This window comes from Anas platyrhynchos, chromosome 3, assembly GCF_047663525.1.
Source record: "Anas platyrhynchos isolate ZD024472 breed Pekin duck chromosome 3, IASCAAS_PekinDuck_T2T, whole genome shotgun sequence".
Lineage (NCBI taxonomy): Eukaryota > Metazoa > Chordata > Aves > Anseriformes > Anatidae > Anas > Anas platyrhynchos.
Genome location: NC_092589.1, coordinates 8,135,855 through 8,152,315, shown reverse-complemented (window position 1 = coordinate 8,152,315; position 16,461 = coordinate 8,135,855). Strand labels below are relative to the sequence as shown.

General features: G+C 39.9%; 1 protein-coding gene and 1 long non-coding RNA gene across 5 annotated transcripts in view; one reads left to right on the top strand and one right to left on the bottom strand.

Annotated features, from left to right (window-relative positions):
- The window catches only part of LOC113843373 (uncharacterized), a 68,187-nt gene that overhangs the window by 5,701 nt on the left and 46,025 nt on the right, over positions 1-16,461 (top strand). For all 3 annotated transcript variants that reach the window (XR_011807954.1, XR_003496652.3, XR_005264528.2), the window contains 2 exons: positions 3,908-3,976; positions 10,308-10,451. This is a non-coding gene — a long non-coding RNA (uncharacterized lncRNA). The remainder of the gene's footprint in view (positions 1-3,907; positions 3,977-10,307; positions 10,452-16,461) is intronic.
- The window catches only part of PLCB4 (phospholipase C beta 4), a 231,450-nt gene that overhangs the window by 207,795 nt on the left and 7,194 nt on the right, over positions 1-16,461 (bottom strand). The gene's annotated exons all lie outside the window — the stretch shown is intronic.

The window sequence follows — 16,461 nt, the reverse complement described above, 5'->3', positions numbered from 1 at the left end:
TGGACTCCAGGTCCTCTGAATGCAGTAAAACAAAAACACGAGGCTGGAGAAGAGTTCCTCCAGAAGCTTCATAATGCAGCAGAGAGGAAAACAGAGCTTTCATGATAATGCTGTTAATAAGATTGTGTTTTTCCATTTGGACAGTAGAGGGAAGGGGTTGAGTTTCTTTGCCCTTTTTAATGACAAAAAAAATAAAATAGTGTTGAACAACAGTTTTTGAATCTTAAGATACCTGTACCTCCACCTTCTTATTGAGAAATCCTTTCTCTTCAGTGTCTTAAAAAAAGCAAAGCCCCACTGCCCCCAAATGTGTTTGAGAGGGCAAGAAAACACACATTTCAAATCAAGTTGACTTCTGCCTAAGCGTTTAGGCTAGCTGAAGGTGTTTGGCATTGCCTGCAAATAAATTCTAAGAGCAACAACACAATCACTGCTTAAACAACAGTATGTGGTATTACAAATAATAGATCAAAAATATAGAAAAACAAACAGATTACATAAAAACTACTTGGAATTTGTAAAGGAAACCGCATTAATCAACTGTAAGAAATCTATGCTTACTCAGTTCTCTACTTTAAGTATTGATGGAAAATGAAAGGATTTTTCAGTTTGGGATTTTTGGGGTGGAAGAAAGAATTAAACCATAAAGAGGAAAAAAAAAAGTACAATTCATAAATTCTTCTTGTTGGATTTTGGTTTAGCAGTTGACTGTCCATTCTTTTCAGACCTATCAAGTGTTATTCAACACCAAGGACCCTAACATCTCAGTGCTTGTGATCGGTTCATAAAAGTGGGAGTAAATTCCCCATCAATATATGGTGATACGGACATGAGAAATATCAATAAATAGCATCTAGTTTTTTAGATCTGTTGATGATTTTTAGCAACATGAAGTCACAGGTAGTTCTGTGGCTAAGAAAAGCTGTCCAAGTGACATAATTTTTCTTACATACAGTGGAAATGTGAGGAAATCTTTATGCCTATTGACAAACCAAGCATTCCAACTAGAATTCCAACTGAATTTAAGTGGAAAATAAGGCAAATTTGTTTAGTAACCATATGATAGGCCCAGCGAAGACTGGAGACCCTTTGTGTTTTGTTTGTTTTAAGTTCATATCATGGATTATATGACAGTGCATACAACAGAAGGTCCCTTCCAGTCCTATGTAAACAGTTCCTGTATCTTCCTAGATTTTCCTGTAAGTTTTCTAGGAAGTGACTTAACTAGTAACGTTGCTTTATGTATCCCTCCTATTGACATACCTTCCTGTTCTTTCTTTTCCAGGACTTAGATTGTCTTCTCTCTCAAAGTTTCTGAGAAACTGTGGCATGATATCATAGGTCTTACTAAAGTACAGGCAACCTTGATGTCATCTGCATCTTCATCTGTATTTGTGCAATGCAAGTCTACATGCATGCAGAGTACATAGGGGCTTTCCATACTGCACTAATGTCAGAGATCCCTTGAAAGTGACATTGTGTGATCGGATTGTGATTCAGCATAGAAAAGCAAACAAAAATCAAATTGGCAAATTGTCTGAAGAGCTTTGATACTTCAATTCTGCTGCTTGACATATTTTTCATCCGCTACTTTTGCAAAAAGTCAGTGACATCAAATGAACTCAGTTGTCTTTCCTCCCCACCCTGGGCAGATGTGTAAGCCCACTGGGAGTCAGCCAAATGTGTTTTGTATGACAGCAAGTGTGCATTGCTCACCTCACCTGACAGTGACAAAACACAAGGCCATCTGCTGGCAAAGAGGGATGATGGGAAGGGCAGCACAGGGCACCTGCATGCCAGAGAGGGCTGAGTATGTTAATGCCACCCACTGCTGAACCATCTGCAGGTTATTGCATGATAGTGACTTGACGGACAGTGACTAATTAAAAAGGAGTCCCACCACATCCACTGCACAGGCTTAAGTGCATCTCCTCTAGCTAGGCTGTTATTTATCTCTTCACTTTAGTTTCAGCATTTATATTTAATTCATATACTGGTGGTGACACACTGCAGGAGTCCACTAACGCAGAAGACAGCAGCTGCTTGAGCCCAAAGGAACTGTCTTTTGGCAACAAACCTGAGGAGCAGACATCAAAGCACACTTTGATAGGTACAGAACAGGTTGGTCACTTGAATACTTGTGCACGTGCTCACTGTGGGGTGTGTTACTTACTAGGTAGGGACAGCAAGAATGTTGCATTAATGCAACAGCAGCATCATTCCTCAGTGGGGAACAGTGGGGCAGGGTTACAGGTCTCTTTTGAGGGACCTCTTTGACAGTAGCGCAGGATGGACAGCCCCTGGGTCTCCTGAATGCATTGGGCTCATGTTAGGGAACTGCAGTTACCCGCCTCCTTCTTTTTGCCGTGAATAGTTGCCATTTCCTCCTCTTCTTAAATAATTAAGCTACGGATTAATAATTCAGAGTGATTTGTCTAATGTCTGGTGTTGAACAGGGATTGACTCTCTGCAGCAACACACAATGGTTAATGCTCTTGCTGACCCCAGGGGTAATTCCCCACACACGCCTTTTTTTTCTTAAACTAGAAGCACACCAGTGGTTTTCTTTTTCATCTTCCCCTCCTCTCTACACTAGTGCTGCCCTTACCCCTGTATCTTGAGGAGTAGTAACCAGCCTGTCCTTGCTGAGGAGTGGAGAGCAATCTCCATCATCGGGCCAGTGATGAAATGATTTCCTTCTAACATCACATGGACAATGCATGAGAAATGAGATATGGTGTTCTTACTAGCGGTATCGGTTAGTCATGCCATAGGAAGCCTGTGGCTTTCTCCTCAGGCTGCATAAAAAGATTTTATCTCCTGGCCCTTAAGAGCTGACACTGGATGGATTTGAAGGAGCCTGAGAGAGGCTCTTGTTATTGCAGACAGAAGGAGCTGAGACTTAAATGATGGTTCCTACTTCTCTCAAGTACAGATCCATTGCCAGAGGCACATCCCCAGTCTTCATCCCTACCATTGCCTCAGAGGTATGTGCTTCCCCTGCATTTACAGGGCAAGACCTTTTCCTGTGAGCCAACTTGATCCCTGGTTGAATGGAGGGTGCAAGACACTGCCTGAAGTAAAAATTCAACATGGCTAGCCTCAGAACATGTTCGAAATAGCCAGTAAGAAGTACTGCTTGTGTTTCCTCCTTGTTAGCCTCCACTCCTCCTCCCCACTTTCCTTTCCGCCATCTGCTACTACTGAATTCGCCCACACCCCAGATGGCCCACCACAGCCTTTTCCTCCTTTTCTTCTGCACCAGGAGGGGAAGGGGTTCTTCTTGGGGAGCAGTATGTCTGCCCCAGGAGCACAGAGGGATTTGCCGGAGCACAGCCAGCTATGCACCAGCTGCCTCCCTTCTCCAAGCACTACCAGGAGTGAGGAAGGCACATATCAAGTCACCTAGCCTCAGCTGAAGCTGGAGACAGAGTACAGGGAATGCTAAGCGAGTGAGTTTGGGCAAATAAATTATCTGTGCAATTTCACCTGTTTCACCAATCCAGCCAAGGATGACTTCAGTCCAAGGAGACAATAGGAGTACAGCACTTGAAATTCAAGAGACAGAGCCTGGGAATCTGTCTCACACCCTACACTGACAGCGCCACACATACACCACGACAGTAGCTCAACAATTGCTCATCTTCAGTTCTCTAACTCAGTAGCATCACTCTTCAGACTAAAACCTTAATGAGTGCTTGCCAAGTTCTTGTAATCACACCAAATTTCATAATTCAAACATGTTTTGAAGCTCCAGAGAAAAAATGTACATCAGTGAGAACCAGCCATCTGGAAAGCTTTGGAGTCTTTTTTTGCTCATTTGTTTGTTTGCAATTCATCTACTACAGTACTGTAAGTGTAATTTTTCTTTTTCTTTTCCTTTCCTTTTTTTTTTTTTTTTAAATAGGTTACAACATGAGTTTTGACTACCAGATGAAAGCACAACTCTTGCAGGGATAATTCACTACTACAGAAGGTAAGTGATTTCCAAATGATAAATTAGATTTGTGATTATGCCAAAGTATCATCCATACCGTTATGACCTACTATTTCCTGACAATGTTTGTGCAATGGGTGACAGTAATGTCATCTTTCTCCTGCGTCCTCCCAAGTTGTAAGCAAGGAGTAGGGTCCTGAAGTTAAGGTAGAAAGGAGGAGACAGAAGCAACCTCACCACACATGAGGTATTAAAAAAATAATTGGTCAAAACACCAAAAAAGGAGAAAGTAATTGGCTGAGGGGAGTATTTATGCTGTCCTTTTTACATCAGGTTTCAGTCTTCTCTGAAGAACTAAGAAGGGAAAATGTAGTTTTCAAAATAAAAACTAGGAGTTGGTGTGTCAGCTGTCAGTACAAGGCAAGTATCAGTTGTTCCCAGAGAGTTAGATGGGGAACACTGCTAAATCTGGGAGGTATTGGTATGGATTACAGAGGTTGTAGGATCCTTGCATACTGGGGGAGTATGTGTGTGTGGGGGGGGGTGTTGGGAAGACATCTTCCACCTTTCTGCCCCATCAGGTTTCCCAGAAAATGAGAGAGAATGGAGAAAAAGAATTAGCACGCCTATTCCATCCAATAGCTAGATAATCTACAAAGTTATCCAACACCTCATAGTTAGACATGGCAAAAGCCACCTAGAGTCAGACTATAGCTCCTGATTACCATTCCAGCCATCAAGCCTGCCCCTCTCCCCCACCAAAGACCTGGGCAAGTTTGAAGACCATGCTTAGCACTGCAATATCCTCATCCTAGCCTATAACTAGGATGGTCTCTTACCCCTAACGCTGGCCATATGCTATTATTTCTAGCCAATACAGGTTTGGGGTTGTTTTTGTTGTTGCTCTTGTTTTTATTTTTTTTTGTTTGTTGTTGTTGTTATTTTTATTTGCTTGTTTTGTTTGAGTGGCCAATTGAAGGGTAACTAACTGAGAAAACAGAGTCAGGAGAATTGAACATAAATCTGAGAAGCGAGGGAGAGGGAGACTGCCAGCAAAGACAGGTTCTGGGGAAAGGAAAGCAGTCCAAGCAGAGGAATGAAAGGATGTGGAAGAAAACAATGACAAAAAAAAGATGACGTGGTAAAAGATATGAGTGAAAGCATGTAACACCATCCCACCCCCAAACTCAGGCAAAAACTGTAGGTGTTGAGTAAATTTTTAATTGAGAGCATAAATGATTTACATGCCCACTGCAGTGCATCCCTCCTTCCTCTCCCATCAGTGAAGTTCTTTCAGCAAATATCAAATCTTGATTTCCAGCATCACTGCAGTAAATAAAGACTGGTCTTTATTCTTTCTATACCTTCTGACAGTATATTGTTTTCTAACCCCTGTCAAGAAAAGCTCAAATAGAGATTTTTTTCCTCAAAAAACATATATTAGTTGAACACGACAACCTAATCAAATAGCTGTTTATACTCTTAGGAGGAAAATGCAACTGTTAACATTTGGATGATTCTACAACTAACATTTGTATGATCTAACATCTTAATGTGAACATATTTGAATGCTTTTGGGTGCGGCATGATAAAGAGCTGGTTACTAAACTTAGCAGCACTTCATGTAGATTAGACATTATAATTGATGCTTACAGAACAGGACCCAGAGAAATTAATTTTATGTTGCTCCAATTTCACTGGTTTAAATTTAAGTTACATGAAGGGCCTTTACCATGGGGAAAAACGTGCATGTATTCATGGACAATTGAAACTGTCTTTGTTCCCTGAAAGTGGATGGGTGTGTTATTACTGCCCAGGATGAGATCTCCCTAGCTCAGTGCCCTGTGGTCTCACTATCAGACTTCAGCCTCCTTCAGTTTTCCTGGACTTATGCATTTTCCCCTGCACTCTGCTTCACTTCTTGTACACCGACAGCATGTTATAGACTCGAACAATTCCTCTGCCCCAAACAAAACAAGAACAATACTGCTCACATTGATTTTTCAGTCCTGTAACCATCCTTTTCCACAGCATTAAGGCTTTGGACATACTATGGGTTTTCAATTTGCATCTTCAGGAGCTTTAGCAGGGGATGCATTTAGATAAACTGGCTTTGTAGAGCAGCTCTCAGAGCAGTAACCCTTTAGCTGGTGTAGACAAAGGAACAGCCAGAAATCCCCAGTGTGCATTCCTCTGCCTCCATTTCCTCTCTTTTCCTGTTCCTCTTGCATCATTCAACTCTTCCAAGGGGTTCCAAGTCCCAATTTCTAATACACCTTCTATTCTAAGTCAAATTCCTGTACTTTTTTCCTTTTCCTGAATGCACTCTCTGGTCAGTAACATTACTTTACTGAGAAGTACACTCTTCCATTACTGTTTCCTTTATGAACCTTCTACCACAAGCTTCTCTGTGTACCTGAATTTTCTCTTGCCCTCTGCACCCAATCCTGACACACACAAACTTTCTATCCTGCTCCTCTTACTCAGCCTCCAGGATTTTTACAGATCTGGTAGTCTAGTCATTAGCAGCTTTCCACTCAAAAATCTGGCTCCATGCATGAAGTTGGGAAGAACAGGGCTTTCCCTAGAACAGAAATACTTTTGTTTCTTTCTCCAGAACCTGTTCATATGCCAAGAGCCTTTAATGATCAGCCTGGATAAATCTGTTGGCACCACGCTGTGCCTTCAGCAAAAAAGACTGCCAGAGACATAAGGTACTGATAATTTATACTAGTCAGAGTGGAATTTATATATTGGGATAGATAACCCAAATCATCCCAATATTATATTATACTCGGGAGACAATTTACTGTAGAGGTGACAGGCATGAGGCCAAGCAGTGAGATTTACACCTCCGGAGCCAGGAACCTAATTCAGCCACAGCTGATCAATGAAAGCCTGAAGTAAATGGAGCAGCTCCAGGATTGTATTGAGGTACGAAGCATTAGCCCGAGTGCAGACTGAAACCTTGGGCTGCTTCTTTCCAACTAGTATCTTTCCCATGAGAAGGCTTGAGGCTTTGAGCTGTGCCAGATTCAATGCTCTAAAATACTCCTCCTGCTGCAAGAAGTGAGAAGCCTCATCCTTCTCTTTCACATTTCTAGGTAGATACTTTAGATGGCTCAACCTACTGGCTTCTGTGAACCATTTTCTCAGACATTTTTCCCCAAGCACTGTAGAAGACACCTAGGTGGCTGTGTGAGGGCTATGGTGGCAGGGTACCCAGAGCTAACTGCAGCATGTGCTGTACTAGGGACCTTTTGTAAATCCAGATCTAGCTACTGAAGTTGTTCCAGCACTTTTAAAAATCCCACATTCGCTAAAGAAGCCTTATTCTACAATTAAGTTGTAGAATTAACAACTTAACTTTCCTATACAATTAACTTTCCTATATTGTGCAACAGCCTTCATCACAGTTTGAGTTCTCTATGTTGATAAAGAAAAAGAAACCCCACAAATCTAGAGTTTAACTGGAACAAAAATAACCCTAATTCATGACAATCAATGAACACTGTCAGGGCTGGTATCAGATCCTGTTTTAGCAACTCTTAATTAATGCTGGCACATTCCAAACACTCATCTAAAATTGTACTTAACAGGAAAGTCATAAAAGAGGGAACTTCAATCAATGTTTGAAGAAAGGAAAGAATAGATAAGATTTTTTTTTGTGTGTGTGTGTATGGAATCGCTAGTTAAATATTGGCAGAAAAGGTATTTAACAACAGTAACAGGTGGGGGAAATAACCTGTAGTCAGGCCTCATTAACACTGATTGTACAAAAATGATTTTTTCCACTTTTCAGAAATTTGCCCATTTTTTCCAGAAATTAATATGAAACTCCATAGTACAGTTTTCATAGCCTAGTTTAAGCCTTGGAAGAAAACACTTCCCCCCCCCCCCCACAACTTAATAAAAACAAAAATCAAATTCTCTTTGAGAGCCTTCCCTTCTGCTTTTATCATATCTAGGTAACCATAAACTGAAGAAAACAGTATTGCTCACCTGTCTGATCATTTGGCCTATATTTTGATTCTGTTTCTATGCAGCAATTCAGGTGTTATGGTCAGTGAGACATGGAGAGAGAAGCAAAAATTATTCTCACATAATGAATAAAGGGGCAATACTACCCCAGATGCTTCATCATTCATGAAGAGACATCAACATAGCTTAAACTGCTCTAAATTCTCAGAGCTTGTCTACACATGGTGGTTTTAATTTGGTTCAGTTAAATCAATGCAGACTTCAGTTGTTGATGTTGACTAAACTTAAACAAGAGTAGTATGGTAACATAAGGATTGTCCAAGGATATTGTCAAAGTGATAGTGAACTGTGACTAAACACAAAGATATGTTTAGATAGGATATAATACACATCCTTTGGAACTTAACTCTCAGACTGATGCAAGTCAGGTAGAGGTGTCCCAAAAGTTAATTTCCCATAACTGCCTGTTTCTAAACATACCCTCAAACTCTGTTGGACACTGGGCATGGTAGAGCAATAGCCTAATCACTGCTGCAAAGCCTGTATGCTTTTATTCTTTTGTTTAGGGATGGCATTTCAAGATACCAGAAATCAAGTAAGCAGGCCTGCTAGACGTACAGTATTGCTGTGTTACATAGGCAGGCACTGGCATTACAAGAGTGGTCTGGTTAGCATTTAATGCACCTCAAGATAACTTGAGCACAGAATGCAATTCTCAGAAGTCACATGCACTGTGTCAGGCCCAGACAGACAACAGTCTGTAGAGCAGGGTGAACCAGGGTGTGTCCTGACATTGTCGGTCACAGATCTCCCCATTTAGGGACCCTCCTGATGAGAATGTATCTTTGCTCTTCCCCTGGGCTTTATTATCAAGGTAAGGAATCACCAAAAAATTAAAACCCCTAAGCATAAACATCAATGTATTCAGTGCATTAATGCCAAATTTATCCTAAAAGTCTAAATCCAAAAACATTTTTCTGCCTTACACATATTTCTAGCTCAGAGTGCACCTTATCTCCTGTTCTCAAACCTCTTCCTATTTATACCCTCCTTCAACAGCTGTGCCTTATTCCCCATTCAACATCCATTTTCCCTTAAGAGGGATAATTAATTTAGAACTCCAGGCAATAAGACTTAGGTGAGAAACCAGCTTTCTTGGTGTTGCCTTTCTTTTCTTAACCATTAAATGGTGCAATTCTGCCTGACATTTGCATGGGAACAGGGGAATACATCTAAAATCAAAACCAAAAGCAAAAAAATAAATCCTTTTAGTGCTATACTAGCATAACTAAACAAAGAAGGAACTCCAGAAGTCATTCTTCTAGTACTACGGTATTAATTAATCACAGGTTATTACTATCTAAAAAGCAAAGAACTGACAAAATGAAGCCTGATGTGACATTCACTTAAGCAGTCACACACTTGCCCATATCAATAGTTTTGGGAAGAATTTTCTGGAACCTCAGATACAAAAGTAGTACTTCGAAGATTTCTTTTCCACATGAAAACATATCAGCCCGTTGAAGTTTATTTAATCTTTTGTACATGCTTCATACTTTGTAGTCTGGAAGGCTGCTAGCAGTCAGGTGCTTCAGTTACCTGGTCAATCTCAGTCCATTCTTACCTGAGATAATTGATCCAAGCGATCATTTTGACCTCACAAAAAAAAAAAAAAGCAAAAATTGGTCCCCAGACTAGGGGAACTGTCAGCTCACGTTTTTTGGCTGAACTGGTCTTAGGATGTTGCTGCCTCTTACAAAGAAACTCATCCTGGATAAGAAAACGCAAACTGGAGAAAGATTTGGTGTCATCCTACTCTGAGTACAGTTTAAAATCCTCAGACCTATTATCTCAGATACTTCCTTCACTGTTTTGGGTTACCTTAGCACTCACAGCAATCTTGCCCTGATTGCAAGGAAGCTGCAAATATGAGCAGGTATTGCAATAGGGCAGAAGTGCCCTAAGAACACGTGATCATATAACCAGGGACATATTAATAACATTGGTTATGCAGTGAGGTTTGTACCGATGTCCGATCAAGCTAAGACTGAACTCAAAGACTGTTTTGATTTCAGTGCATAGAAAAGACTTCTCTTGGTGATGCAAGCGTGACAAGTAGTTTATTCCACACACATGCAATGAGTGACTTCTGCTAGCCTAATTCTTGTATGATTTCCCTTTAGAACTAAAACCCCAGTCATGACTGTGAGAAATATTACCATTCCCACCCCCACCAATAATGTCACAGTATATAAAGTATTGAAGCAAAAAAGAAAACATTCACTCATGCAGTGCTGTATTTCTGAGTCTACGTTGACTCTAAATAAAATCCATGTGGTTCTACCTTTCTAAAACAGTATGTGCTCACTGTCTGCACTGTATTTTGCAGATGCTACAAGAGTTGCCTTATGGAAATGGATTTGTGGACAAGAGCAAGAGGGGAAACTACATTTGCAGTAAACTAAAGCATCATTCGCAGATCATCTCTTAAGTCCTACCAGTGACCTTTTGGAAGTACACACAGCCTGGACAGGTAAGGGAATTACAATAGTGATTATTTTTAATTTGGTGTTAGTTTTTGCTCTAAAGTATACGCTGCACAAAGGAAGAGGAGATTGCATACTGTGTTTAAAAAGAAGTGGGTTTGTCAGCGATGACAATAGGTAGGGGGAGGTTTAAATGAAATAATAGGTGTTTTTTCCATCTTTAATGTCTGTAATTAGTTAATGCACTGTGAAAAAGAGCACATCATTAGTCTTTTCTCCACAAAAAAAAGACAACACTGCAAACCCAGTATTTTGTTTGCTCATCTTTAGGAGCCTGATTCCTATTTAGTGTATGTTTAGCGACAATACATTCAATTGAATAATTTACAACATACATGACAACTTTTCAGGGGAGGTTTTTATCAATGTCAGGCAGTTTCCTGTTTTTCAGCATGTAAACACGAAACAGGAATCACCACTAACATTATTAGTGTTGGCTCATCTTCCTGCTGTTTGGATGGGAAAGCCCCATTTTATTTTATTTTTTGGCAGTGAATTAGTATTGTTACTTTTAGAACTTCTTCATTGTAAATGCTGAATTAAATTTATTATTGTAAGAGAAAAGCCCTGTATTGTACAGACACTGCTCAAGTTGCAAAGCCAGACACTCCTGGAAAATGTTAGAATTATGTTTACATCATATTAATTTTGCATGTTATTACTTCTGTAGTTTTAAGTGCAGACAGCAGCCTTACTGGTAATAACAAGTCTGCTTACGACAGCTCCAGTTATGCCATGTTTACTCACAAGTATCCTGAGAGCAAGAATCCATCCCCATTCAAAGCATTTGGTTTACAATACTTTCACTGGCAGTTAAACATGTGTAAATATGGGTTGTTTTAAGCACCGATGTTTAGCTGCACACAACTGCACCACATTCTGGTATTTATACCAATAGCTTAACTGAGGATAATTTTAAGTTAAGCAAAGTCTAGTCCTTCATGTTACGGCATATACAGCTAGCAGGTGCTAGCAGCTAACCCTGCCTTGTATGAAATGCCTCAGTAAAAGGGAAAACTAGCTCCAAGCTAGTAAGAGTTTTTTTTCTATCCCTGTGTTCTTTTCATGTTGCAGCTTACCCTTTCACTTTGTTCAGGGAAGAATATTTAGATTAAAAAGCACTTTGAAATAACAAAATATCACTAAACATGTAGTTTCCCCTTCCACATGATCATGGAACTTTTTTTTCAGCCTTCTCTTCAAGCCTTATTGTTTCCTGTTATCCACACAATTTTATGTAGGTACACACCCTACATAAGGTGCCAAGCTGCACAGTATGCTGTTGGATTCAGTGAGAGATTTAAATTTAGCAATTTTCTGATTGGAAATAATGGTATTATTCATATGCCCTTGTGCTAACTCCCAGGCTGCTGCCTGGTTCTCTTGATAATATTACATTCCTGATGCATATTATCTCAGAGGTCAGTGCAGAAGGAAAGGTGTTACACAACTCTCAAGAACAAATCCTCCAAGGAGATCTCAGATAGGCACAAAAATGTTATATCCTTATCTTGGCACAACATCTGCTGGTCTCTTACTCACTCTAAATGTATACAGTTTATAGGTGTTACTTATAGCTGAGGCATACACATTTCTTTAATATGCTTAGTATATCCATTATATGGGATATCTGTTAACAAGAATTGTAAAGTACGGTTGACTAATGGGCTAAACTAGGGAAAAATCTCTGTTTATTCCTATTTTTGAAGTTACACAGATGATTTTTTACTAACTTCTGTTTCTTTGTAAATAACCTACAAAGGCAAATATCTAAAGATAGTGATAAAAATCCAGAAGCAGCTGAGCAATGGCCGGTTTCTATAGGTGCCCACATTCAGAATTTTGCTGACCCCATAAACCCAAGTTTTAAATTTGTGTTTCTTGGTGACTTGATTGCTACACGTGAGGATTATGTGTAGTGCTTTTCTATTAGAGAGGGTGTTGTGAAGAAGCAAAGGCTAAGGCTGTATCAGAGAGAGTCTATATGAGAGTCTATACAGGAGTGCAGAGTCAGCTGGAGATGCTTCAAGTAGCCTGGGTACCAAAAAACACATTAGCCTTCCCTGAGCTCCCTGCTGTGGCCAAACACCTCCCAGTCAAACTTGCTCATGCCTCTGTTTTGCAGTCCAGTCACTTGTGTGACTGCAATGCAGGCGTAAGTCAAGGCTGACGTAGCACTGTAGAAATAGAAAAGCTGTGCAGCTGCAAACAGCTGGTATGACCTGGGACAACAAGCCATCAGCTGATGAAAGTTAATAGGGACGGGAGCACCTGTATGCTTCTCCCTTCCCCATCCTTAGATCTACAACTGAGCATCTTAATGTAGTGAGTTGCATGCAACTGTGCATGAAAGCTGCCAAGAAATGGAGATTAAAATATTTTATTTGCCTGAGATGAAAGGACTTATTGACACAAGGCAGGAACTGAGATCTTGTTTACCAGGTAAGTGTGGGGGCTAAAAGTCAATACACAAAAATTGCTGTGAAAAGAAATTAGATTCACTTAGTGAACAAAATTTATGAAACCAAGCTATGCCTCATATCACACCTTTGCATGATTAACACTTCTTTTGTCTTCTCCCAGAATGACCCCGTTAGAACCAACATTTCCACAGAACACTAAAATATTGTCAGTCCTTTCTAATGAAGCAGTAATAAAGGCTTTAAGTCTTAATGAAAGTGTTGAAAAATTAGCAGAAAATTAAAAAAACACGTGCAGAAATTCACTTGTGCATCATTTTTAGTAATTGCTGGTAAAGCAGATTTGATGGGAGCACTAATTTTTTTTCATTTCCTTCCTTATTCTTTTCTCCATAAATATCAATTGTCCAACACCTACCCTGGTCATAGTCATATTAAATAGGTAAAAAGATTTTCTTACCATGATGGGAGTTACTCTGCAAAAGAGAAAGATGAAGAGAGGCTTTATGAAACAGAGGTAGCAGACAATAGCAGGAGCGTGTGAAATTGCAGAACAAGGGGAGAGACAGGAGCTGCTGACTAGATTGCTAATAGAGCCAAGGAGCTCTGGAGAAGAGATGAGAGTGGGAGAGCTGAAAATAAACCCAGTGCATCTCATACTGATATGCCTTTCTGCAGATAAAGGACAGAAAGCCCAAAGGCCCTGCTCATACAGATTGGCATTGCTCTTCTAGCTCTAATGACAGCTGTGCCTAGTTTGGGCAAGTAAAAGAAAATACGCCTGATAAAAATAAAAGATCTGTATCCCTCATAGTATTATTTCAAACTGATCACCTTGTGATGGCACACAAGAGTTGACAGAAGAGCTACCAGGTTGTGGTACAAACATTTGACATGTTTGCTGTACACAGGCTTTTGCAAAGCACGTTTTGGGGCTGGTACATTCTTTCCTCTTCCTCTCACTTTTCTGGGACCTTAGGTGCAGCTGTAGTACTTTAGATATTCTTTTCTATATCAAAGCAGATACACATTCTCCATCTAGTGCTGATCCCAGTAAGAATGGTAGTACATATACTTGCAGGTAGTGGAGAAGGAGCTTCAGTCTACATAGAATACTTTATGCGTATGTATTTCTGGCAATCAGCAGAAAGCATACTCTACAAGTTCTCTGCTTTCTCAGAAGTCCTCACCTACAAGCTCAGATCACATCTCAGCAGTTGTGTGCAGGCTTGTCTACTCCTCAGGCAGAGTTACATAAGAGTTTAATTGCCAGCAGATTAAAATTCAGTTTAACATGTATTTGCCCATGCAGTGCTGAGTTCACAGCAGAGAGGAACAGTGCTCTCCCTTAACGCTCTTTCCTGTGCTGTCCTGCCAATCCAGGAACCAAGTAAAAATTGTGTGCTGCACCAAAAAGAGTGGGTTTAGAAAGAAGCCCTCCTCCTCTGAGGAGAGAAGCATGCTATTGCTATTAAAAATATGTATAGGAACTGAGGTTTTGACTTCTGAAGGTGCAGAGGTCCAAAGTATACAACTGTGGTTGACTTTCAAGATAACTGGTTTAAAACAAAACATTATTTGTACAAGTCTTTCTTTCAAATAATTCAAAGAAGACTAACAAGAATTTGCATTTTAAGCTTGACTATGAGTCATTCCTGAACATGTCCTACACACTTAGTAAACAAAATCCCATTGTGTCACCTTTGTCTTTGCCTTTCTGATTGTAGCAACTGCAGATCTTTCCTAGGAAACGTACACAGTTTGACCAGTGCTGAAGTAAAAACTTTTTGGAAATAACAAAGATGTTTTCACAAAAAAGAAAATCTATTGATCAAAGTTACCAACTCAAAATTATCCATTGAAAATTAATCTACTCAAACTGAAGAAGGCTATGGTAGAAAGCGTACAGATAATTTGAGTAGCTATCAGAGTCAGACAGACTAGAAAATAAGAGGCTATGCTCTATTCAAGCTCTAACCCCAAGCTTCAACTGCTTCCACAGTCTCAGCACAGCTGGAGATTTTTGCTAAATTTATCATCAGCAAAGCAGTGAACAACCAGGAAATATGAAAATGGCATAATTAGACTTCAGACTTAGCATCCCAGCAATGAGAGCAGAGCAGCTCGCCACCCCTCTGAAACCAGAGGCAAATCTCAAGTATTGCAAACCAGACCAAAAAAAGATGTCACTAAATGGTTGCATTTCTATTTGGAATAGCTAGAGAGGCAGAACTGTATTTAATCGTACATTTGAAGGAGATACAGCTCAAGGCAGCTGCAAATTTAATTTTAAGCAAATCAGCGCTATAGACACTCAGGAAAACAAACCAGAAATATCACTCTTTCTAGTGATTTAAAAAATATATATTGGTGAAATCATTTGTGACACTTCCGTTGAAGCGGTGCCTCTGTGGTACTGAGGTTATGGTATATTTTCTGAAGGATGAATTAAACCATTGGGTAAGGCTTCACAAGTGATAAAACCTGCTGACATTCTAGATCAGCTAGGCATATCTTCCTGTTTTGACAAAGAAAAAAAAACAGTCAGTTTGGAAAGCTTTACCTATATATCATTTAGTTTCTCTAAAAACCATTAAGCTGATATTTTTGAAGCAGATATTGAGGAAGAATGCTGCTCTGATGAATCTGTGGCTTTTTTTTTTTTTAAATCATGTACACTGAGGATCCAGAGTCTCTAATGAAATCAATACCTTGCATTAGTTGCCCTCACCATCTCTGAAAAAACAGGTCTTTATATTATAGCATTAGTGCTCATTCTCCTAATTGCACTGTATGTAGCTGATGAACAAAGCAAGCTTGTTCTGCTAATTCTTTTCACTGTAGATATTGAGTAGTTGTAGTATAAACTGGTAGTTGTGTAGATAAAGTTGAGTTATAACTCAGCATTAAGATACAGCAGAAAGAGGAAAGAAATAGGAGCTACCATAGAGTAAAGAGTAGAGGATATCTTCTCCTTGCATCAGTGTTTTTGAACTGAAGGAATGGGCTCAGCTTTAGGTAGCACAGTGTTCTGTACTCTAAAAAGTATCATTATCAGGGAACATTTAACATAAATCTTTCCTAAGGTTTCCCTACAGGAATAAGGTGGCCTACCTAACAAAACCTTGCTTTATTCAATAAAATATACTCCTTTTGCCATTTAAGATCTAGATAGGGCACTTACTTCTACCATCTTTGTGGTTCAACTGCTACTGCACAAACGTTCCTTTATACCCAAGGGATACATGATCACTACTGCATGTTGCTACCTACAGGACAATAGTCTCCATTCACGTACTTGGCAGAGTGAACAAACAAGGGCACAAGAGATTGCTAAGTACACAGAAACCCATATAAACTCCCACGGACACACCACTTTCCCCACAGGATTGTCACATAACCTGTCACATGAAGAAAGTCAAAATAGCAGGATTTGCTGCCTTGGATCCTCCCTTTGCAGTCTTGCAGGAGAGAAAGAAAAAGTTACAAGTCTCTGGGCGAGGTGTCAGTTCACTGCTGCTGCAAGACACGACTGCCCCACTTGCAGGAGATCGCAGTTATTCGGGGGCAGATTCTG